We start from the raw sequence: 7356 nt of genomic DNA, 5'->3' as shown, positions 1-7356 counted from the left end.
TTGCACGTCATAGCGACCAGTCAGATGGTCGGAGGGACACTTGGCATATTAGCCACACACACACACACACAAACACACACACACACACACACACACACACACACACACACACAGATGTTCTCTTATAGTTTGGGTCTTGGCTCAGAATTCTTTCCTAGCCAGAATGCAAGTACTGAGGGTGCTGAGCCCAGGTTGGTCTGACCCCACGGGAAGGGTGCCTTCCCACCACCTACAACACATCTGAGTTGTCAGTCATTGCCACATGGAGTGGGAGGATCACACCATCGAGCTCTAAGTTTGGGGCAATTTGTTACCTAGTATGATGTAATTAGAATAAGGAGTGGCATTAGGTTATTAAACACATCAATATAGGTTACTCACTGTGACCAGTGCCATGGAGGAAGAGACGGGTGCTATGAAGAAAGAATAACACTGCAGCAGGAATGGTGTCCTGGACTGCAGGGAGAATCGCTCACGGACCTGCAGTGTACTGGGCCTAAGAAGGTTACAAGGCCTCCGTAAGCTCTGAGGCCATTGCTCCCCCGCCCGGTGCTAAAGTTCACACACTTTCCTGGCAGGTGACCCACTCCCTCCAGAATCAGCTTCTCGTAAAACTTCCTCTATCTTCCCAACATGACAACATCTCCATTCTTCAGTATCTTCAGAACTTATATGGTGTAGCATCTAACTGACACTGAATAAGGAATTGTCTTACCAGTACATAGTAATTTTAAACTTGTCTAGGTAAAATACACACAAAGGGCAGTGTTTTAGTGTAGAGCTCACGGATTAGCTACATGTGTGTATAACAATGAAGAATGCTCTCAGCTTCCCAGAAGGCTCCCTCTTGCTTCCCTCCATTAATACCCACCCCAAAGGCTATTCAGAAGAAATCATTTTTTTCATATTTCTAGAAACATTCATTATTTCGCCTGTTCTTGAACTTTATATAAATAAAATTATACAATAATCACTTTTTTGTCTGACTTTTTTTTTTTACTCATTATGTCTGTAAGAATCATTCTTATCTATAGCAGTAATTTAATATTCTTCTGCTGAGTAGTGATTCACAATATATCACCATTTAAGTTAAGAATTAGTTAAGAATTTTGCCATTGACGAGTATTGAGTTGCCATCAGCTATTGTCTATTATGAAGAAAGCTGCCCTGAACATTCTTATAAATGTGAATGGACAGGTGCGCTCATTTTGTGGAGTGGGATGGATGAGTTACAGCATAGGCATATGTTTAGTTTTATAGATATTGCCAAACAATTTTCCAAAGTAATTTCCTCCTATTCCTTTGATTACTTTTCTAAACTTTTTTTCTTTTCCATTGCTACATTTTTATTTCCTTGTATGAATATGCCACAACTTATTTGTCATTCTGTTGGTGGGTACTTAGTTAGGGTCTTTAAAAAAAATTTTTTTAATCTTTACTGTAGAGTATTATAGATGTCCCCCATTTTTCTCCCCATTGCCCCCTCCACCCCATTCCCAGCCCACCCCAGGCCTTCCCCACCCTATTGTCTGTGTCCATAGGTAAGATCTTTGGTTAAACTCTTCCTTACCCCTTCCCCCGCTCCCCTCTGAGATTCATCAGCCTGTTCCATATTTCCATGCCTCTGATTCTATTTTATTCACAAGTTTATTTTGTTCAGTAGATTTCTTGTTGGTTTATTTTGATTTTTACATTAAATTGTTGATAGATATGTATTTGTTGCTATTTTATAGTTCATATTTTTTTTTTAATTTTTTTGCTTTCTTTTTCCTCCTCTTTTTAAAGGATACTCTTCAGCATTTCATGTAATACTGGTCTGGTGGTGATGAACTCCTTAAGCTTTTTGTTGTCTGTGAAGCTGTTTATCTGACCTTCAATTCTAAATGATAGCTTTGCTGGGTAGAGTAATCTTGGCTATAGGTCCTTGCTATTCATCACTTTGAATATTTCTTGCCACTCCCTTCTGGCCTGCAAAGTTTCTGTTGAGAAATCAGCTGACAGTCATTTGTGCACTCCCTGTAGGTAACTAACTGTTTTTCTCTTGCTGCTTTTAAGATGCTCTCTGTCTTAACCCTTGGCATTTTAATTATGATGTGTCTTGGTGTGGTCCTCTTTGGGTTCCTCTTGTTTGGGACTCGCTGTGCTTCCTGGACTTGTAAGTCTATTTCTTTCTCCAGGTAGGGGAAGTTTTCTGTCATTATTTCTTCAAATACGTTTTCAATATCTTGCTCTCTCTCTCTTCTTCTGGCACCCATAATGTGGGTGTTGGTACACTTGAAGTTGTCCCAGAGGCTTCTTACACTATCTTCATATTTTTGGAATCTTTTTTCTTTTTGCTCTTCTGATTGGGTGTTTTTTGCTTCCTCATATTCCAAATTATTGATTTGATTCTGAAACTCCTCTACCCTACTGTTGAATTCCTGTATATTATTCTTTATTCCAGTTAGTGTATACCTAATTTCTGGTCCTTTTTCATGTATTTCACATTCTCACTAAGTCCCTTGAAGCTCTCATTAAGATCCTTTAGTAACTTTATAACCATAGTTTTGAACTCTGTGTCCAAAAGGTTGCTTGCTTCCATTTCTTTCATTTATGACATGTTTGGAGTCCTGGGAGGCTGGGGACTGCTGGGCGCCTTCCCTGCAAGCGCCATGCTTTCCTGCTGCGCGCTTCCCCGTGGGGCTTGGGCCGGGACTCCGGAAGCCTCGCTGCATCCACTCAAAGTTTCAGACTTGCGTGGATAAAGCTCTGGCTGAAAGCGGCAGTGGCTTATAGTGCACATTCGTTGCCAGGGTCCTGGTCTTGCCCAGAGGGGAGGACACCGAGCGTTCGGTTGGCCGCGGGGGGCCATGGTGGTGGGGGGACGGGGGAGGGCCGACGTGTCCGCAGTCAGTCCCTCTCCCACCTCTGGTTTGTTCTCCATCCTGCTCTGCCGTTTCTTTCCGAGCCTGACCACTGACCCGCAGGACTGGCCCTCAACGTAGTCTGTCGTTTTCCTTTTCCTTTTGGCGGCTCCTTAACCGCGGATTGGGAGTGCTGGGCTGAGAAGGGCAGGAGGGTCCCCAGCCTGCAGACCGCGCGCTGGAGCAGTCCGCCTTCCTGACTACCGCGTGTTTTTAACTTTTTAAAAAGTATATATTTTACAGAGAGGAAGGGAGAGGAATAGAGTTAGAAGCATGGATGAGAGAGAAACATACACCAGTAGGGGACCGGAGACCTTTCATTTCGCAGGCGGATGATCCATCCACTGAGCCAAACTGGTCAGGGCTACTGCGCTGTTTTAAATGAGATGAAAAGTTAAGGTTCCACCGAGATTTGAACTCGGATCGCTGGATTCAGAGTCCAGAGTGCTAACCATTACACCATGGAACCCCCTTTTGGGCTTTTGGGCTGGCTACCCTAGTAACTCATTTCTCCTAAAAAATCCATGCGCTATAATTATAGAATATAATTGAAAAAGAAATGCTACTTTGTGTTTTTTTTCTTTTCTTTTCTTTTCTTTTTTAGAAATGCTAGTTTAAATGAAAGCTCTGCTTCTTCCTCCTAATTGATTTTTTTTTAATTTGCAGGAGTATTTTTAAAAATTAGATCTAAGCCGTTTGAAGGAAAAGCCAACACAAGGTGGGACGTGGGGTTTCTCTGGACGTTTTCACTGACCTCCTGTCCCGGCTTCTTTCCCTGGCTGCCAGGGGCAGGGCAGGGTCCTGATCCGAGAATATTGTTACTTATGGCGATTTTGATTTCGCCTTCATTTTCGACCCACACAAGGACAAATTGGATTTTAATCTCCCCGTTCAAAAGGGAGATTTTTACCTGAGCTAAATATTAATTATTGACCATGTGCCCTTAATGTATGTCTAGTAGTCCCCAAGGCCGAATTGCTAAGAAATCCCTGAAACAGTTTCAGTTATTCATCCTTTTGTTAAATCTCCAACCAAGCAAAATAGCTGCTCAATGAATGTGGGTTGAAGTGAGTATATCTTTTGAGAGGTCAGGAGGGAAGCAGAAAAATTCAAAGACTTTTGGCCAGGTGCCAGTGACGCCCCTTCCCTCCGCACACGCTCTCTCAGCCTTCTTCACGAACCTCCGGGCTCAAGGCGGTCCAAGCTAGCTCAGATGTAGCCGGATCAGGGGCAGGCCCCCGCCCCGCCCCGCCCCGCCCCGCCCCCAGGTGGCATATGTATTATTCCATGAGCCACAACCTTTTTTCTTAAAGAGAAAGAAAAATGTTCACTGGTTTAAAACGATACCAGAACTTAAAAGCCCATTCACTATTCGACTATTGGCTTGATACTGCTCTCTGAGCGGCCAGGGAGAACTGTTTTTCTGACCTTTGTACATTTACCTCCCCCGTCTGCCCCCCAGGAAAGCGGGTAAAGACCAGGAAAATAGGGCAGGTGGCCATGGATTGGTTTGTTTATTTTTTGTCCTGTATTTTTTTGGTCACCTCTTCCTGTGACACTGATTTTTGTGCGTGTCTGTGTATTGGGATTAACAACTTTAATGGTGCAAAACATTGTAATCTTTTCTACTTTCACTGAGAAACAATTCTATTAGCTTCAGGACTGCAAGATGATGATTCAGAATTGTATACATTAAGAAATGATCACTGTAATAAATCTAGTTAACATCCATCACCACAGCTACATTTTTTTTCTTGTGATGATAGTTTTAAGATATCCTCTCTTAGCAACTTTGAAATACACAATACAGTATTATTAACTGTGGTCATCACAGTTACATCCCAAGACTTGTTTATTTCATAGCTGTGAGTTTTCCTTTTGATGACCTTCACTCATCTTGCCCACCCCATCCTGGAGGCTTGTTTATTCTCGACTCTGGAGTTCATCAGGCTGCACCTTTTCATTGGAATTACCTACGGTTGGTTTACAAACGTTGCAAGGTAAATGCAAACAGATGACAGCACGGAGGGAATGAGGAGAGGACGCGATGACTGGGTTCCACAGGCCAGGGGCAGTCTCTCTGGTAATCCACAAAGGTGGTTCACAGTCCCCTGGCAGCAGGGCTGAACCCCGAAAGAGCAAGTCCGCAGGCCAGACCACACTTGGAAGGATGTCCTAGAGGAGGAGCTACAGAACCCTTGCCCCTCCCTACACGGAAGGTCTCCGAGTCTTCCTGGCTCCTCAGCTGTGCACCTCGCTCACTTCACAAACTAGAAAGCCATTCTGTCCTGTGCACAGTCATTGAGACCACAAATATTTATCTAGTCCCTATGATGTGGGAAAGCGAGAGAAACATGGTTCTGAGTCTGGCAGAACTGATGCATGGGGAGAAGCAGACAATTGCACAAACATCTCCAAAACTTTCAGTAAATGCTAAGTGTGGGTTGAGGGATACCAGCACCTCCGCTGCACACCGGCAGGAAACCCCAACCAAGGGCCGCCTGCAGCAGCACAGCCTGCTCCCCGCACACTGCATTTCTCCTTTGCTGTATTTCTCCGGTTTCGAGTTTTAAAACTTCATTTATAAACTGGTGAATTCACGTATTTGATTTATGAAACAAATACCCACTCATTGTAACAACTCAAACTGAAATGTCTAAAGTAAAAGTTACAATCTCCCCTTTTTCTCTCCTCTGGCGCTGTTACCGCTGGGAACCTGTAGTGCTCCCCCTACAGCGTGCTGGTGGGAATTGCAGGGGCCCGGGGCGCTGCGGGGCGCGGCGGGGAGGACGCCGCTTCCAGCTGGGGCCCGGGGGTGGGAAGAAGCCCCGCGGGCAGAGCGAGCCTCCCCGGCGGACAGAGGGAACCGAAGAGGAGACGCAGAGGCCTCTCGTCGGTGGGGCGCGGCCGCTGCGTGGCCAGGCCCGGCCCCTCGGGCAGAGTCCCCGCCGCTCAAGTCGCGTCATTCGGGCTCACAGGGGAGCAGGAGACGCCGCCGGCCGCTCGCCGCTCGTCGCGCCGCGGGAAGGACTGCGCGCTACGGTCCCGAGCGAGCACCCGCGCACCGGAGGCGCCGACTAAATTCTAAAAACACGAATGATTAAATGAAGGTCTGTTAAGTGTTGGATGCTTCTGGGTGTTGAAAATATAATGATGGAGTAAATGTCTCTCACACACACGCACGCACACACACGTGGGTGCTCATTAACTATTTGTTAATTAAAATAATTGAAGGCCTATCCGGTGTCGGCGGCCGTTCGGTAAAGCGGTGAGTACGGTGTTACCTCTGACCTCTGGGAAGGCACGATAGGAGTTGAGGAACCTACCTGAAGCGGGGGCCTCGGAGCTGTTCACGTGGGGAGTAAAAAGGGGCGTCCACTGACTGGGTCACGGTGGAGAGCGGGAAAAGGCATATGGCAGCGGTGGGATTCGAACCCACGCCTCCGAAGAGACTGGAGCCTTAATCCAGCGCCTTAGACCGCTCGGCCACGCTACCGCCTGCCTGAGACGGCGTGCCTGCACTTTCCCGGAACTGAATGTCGCTTCTCCCGGCCTCGCTGCCTCCCCGCTCCCAGCTGCGCCCGGAGCCGGGGCGCGCAGGTGGCCCGGGAAGAGGCTCCTGCCCCCCCCCGTGCCACCAACACAGGAAAAAGGGTCCTGCCAGCGGAGGGCCCAGGGGCGCTGAGGACGCGGAGGGGAGGCTCCGGGCCGGGGAGACAGCCAGGTCCGCGCCCCTGGGAAGGTCGAGGGGAGTCCCAGGCCGCCGGCCGCCCCCACCCGCCTCGGCCAGAGCGCCTCCCAGAACCCCGAGCAGGCAGCGCGGTTCCGCTCCGGCGGCGGCTCCGCAGCCCGGCCCCTCGCGGAGCTGCCTCCGTCCCCGGCCGCCCAGGAAGGTTCGCGGGGAGACGGGTCGGCCCTGCTCTGCTCTGCACCGCTTTGGGGCGTTCGGATACTTCATGTCGGTTGCATTTCATTTTCAAACATTCTGACCCAGGGGTCTTAGTTGCTGCAGCTTACAATGATGCTAGTAGACTTTCCGAGGACGCGAGAAGACAGCTGCCTCCTTAGCGCAGTAGGCAGCGCGTCAGTCTCATAATCTGAAGGTCCTGAGTTCGAACCTCAGAGGGGGCAGTGCCTTGTTTTTGGCCTTTTTCTCTTTAAATCTTAACCTAAAAGACAATGAAGGGACTTAACAAAAATTTTTCTTCTTTCTCTATTTTTTTCTGTAGAAAGTGTACACCATCACCTTAAAAAAATCCAATGAGGACAAACGGTAATTTGCTGTTTAGCCCACCATGTAATGTTTCGTTACAAAATAGTGATTTTCTTTAAGAATTAAATACTCCAGAATTCTTCCACTCCTTAAACACCACTTGTAGCTAGGGCTAGGAGACTTTTCATATGCCTTTGGGATATGCTTGGCAATTTTTTTTGTTACAAAAAACATCAGCGA

At 47.4% G+C, this 7356-nt stretch overlaps 3 non-coding genes across 3 annotated transcripts; 1 reads left to right on the top strand and 2 right to left on the bottom strand.

Moving 5' to 3' along the window:
- Positions 1-3300: 3300 nt before the first annotated feature.
- Positions 3301-3372, bottom strand: TRNAQ-CUG. Its single transcript has one exon. It is a non-coding gene; the product is annotated as a tRNA-Gln (tRNA).
- A 2945-nt stretch (positions 3373-6317) lies between these two features.
- On the bottom strand, positions 6318-6399 carry TRNAL-AAG. Its single transcript has one exon. It is a non-coding gene; the product is annotated as a tRNA-Leu (tRNA).
- A 562-nt stretch (positions 6400-6961) lies between these two features.
- On the top strand, positions 6962-7034 carry TRNAM-CAU. Its single transcript has one exon. It is a non-coding gene; the product is annotated as a tRNA-Met (tRNA).
- Positions 7035-7356: the final 322 nt, after the last annotated feature.

The sequence above is a fragment of the Myotis myotis genome, unplaced genomic scaffold (genome assembly GCF_014108235.1).
Source record: "Myotis myotis isolate mMyoMyo1 unplaced genomic scaffold, mMyoMyo1.p scaffold_m19_p_64, whole genome shotgun sequence".
In the NCBI taxonomy this organism is placed as follows: Eukaryota; Metazoa; Chordata; class Mammalia; order Chiroptera; family Vespertilionidae; genus Myotis; species Myotis myotis.
Note: the sequence above shows the minus strand (reverse complement) of the source record. Positions and strands in the feature narration are given on the sequence as shown.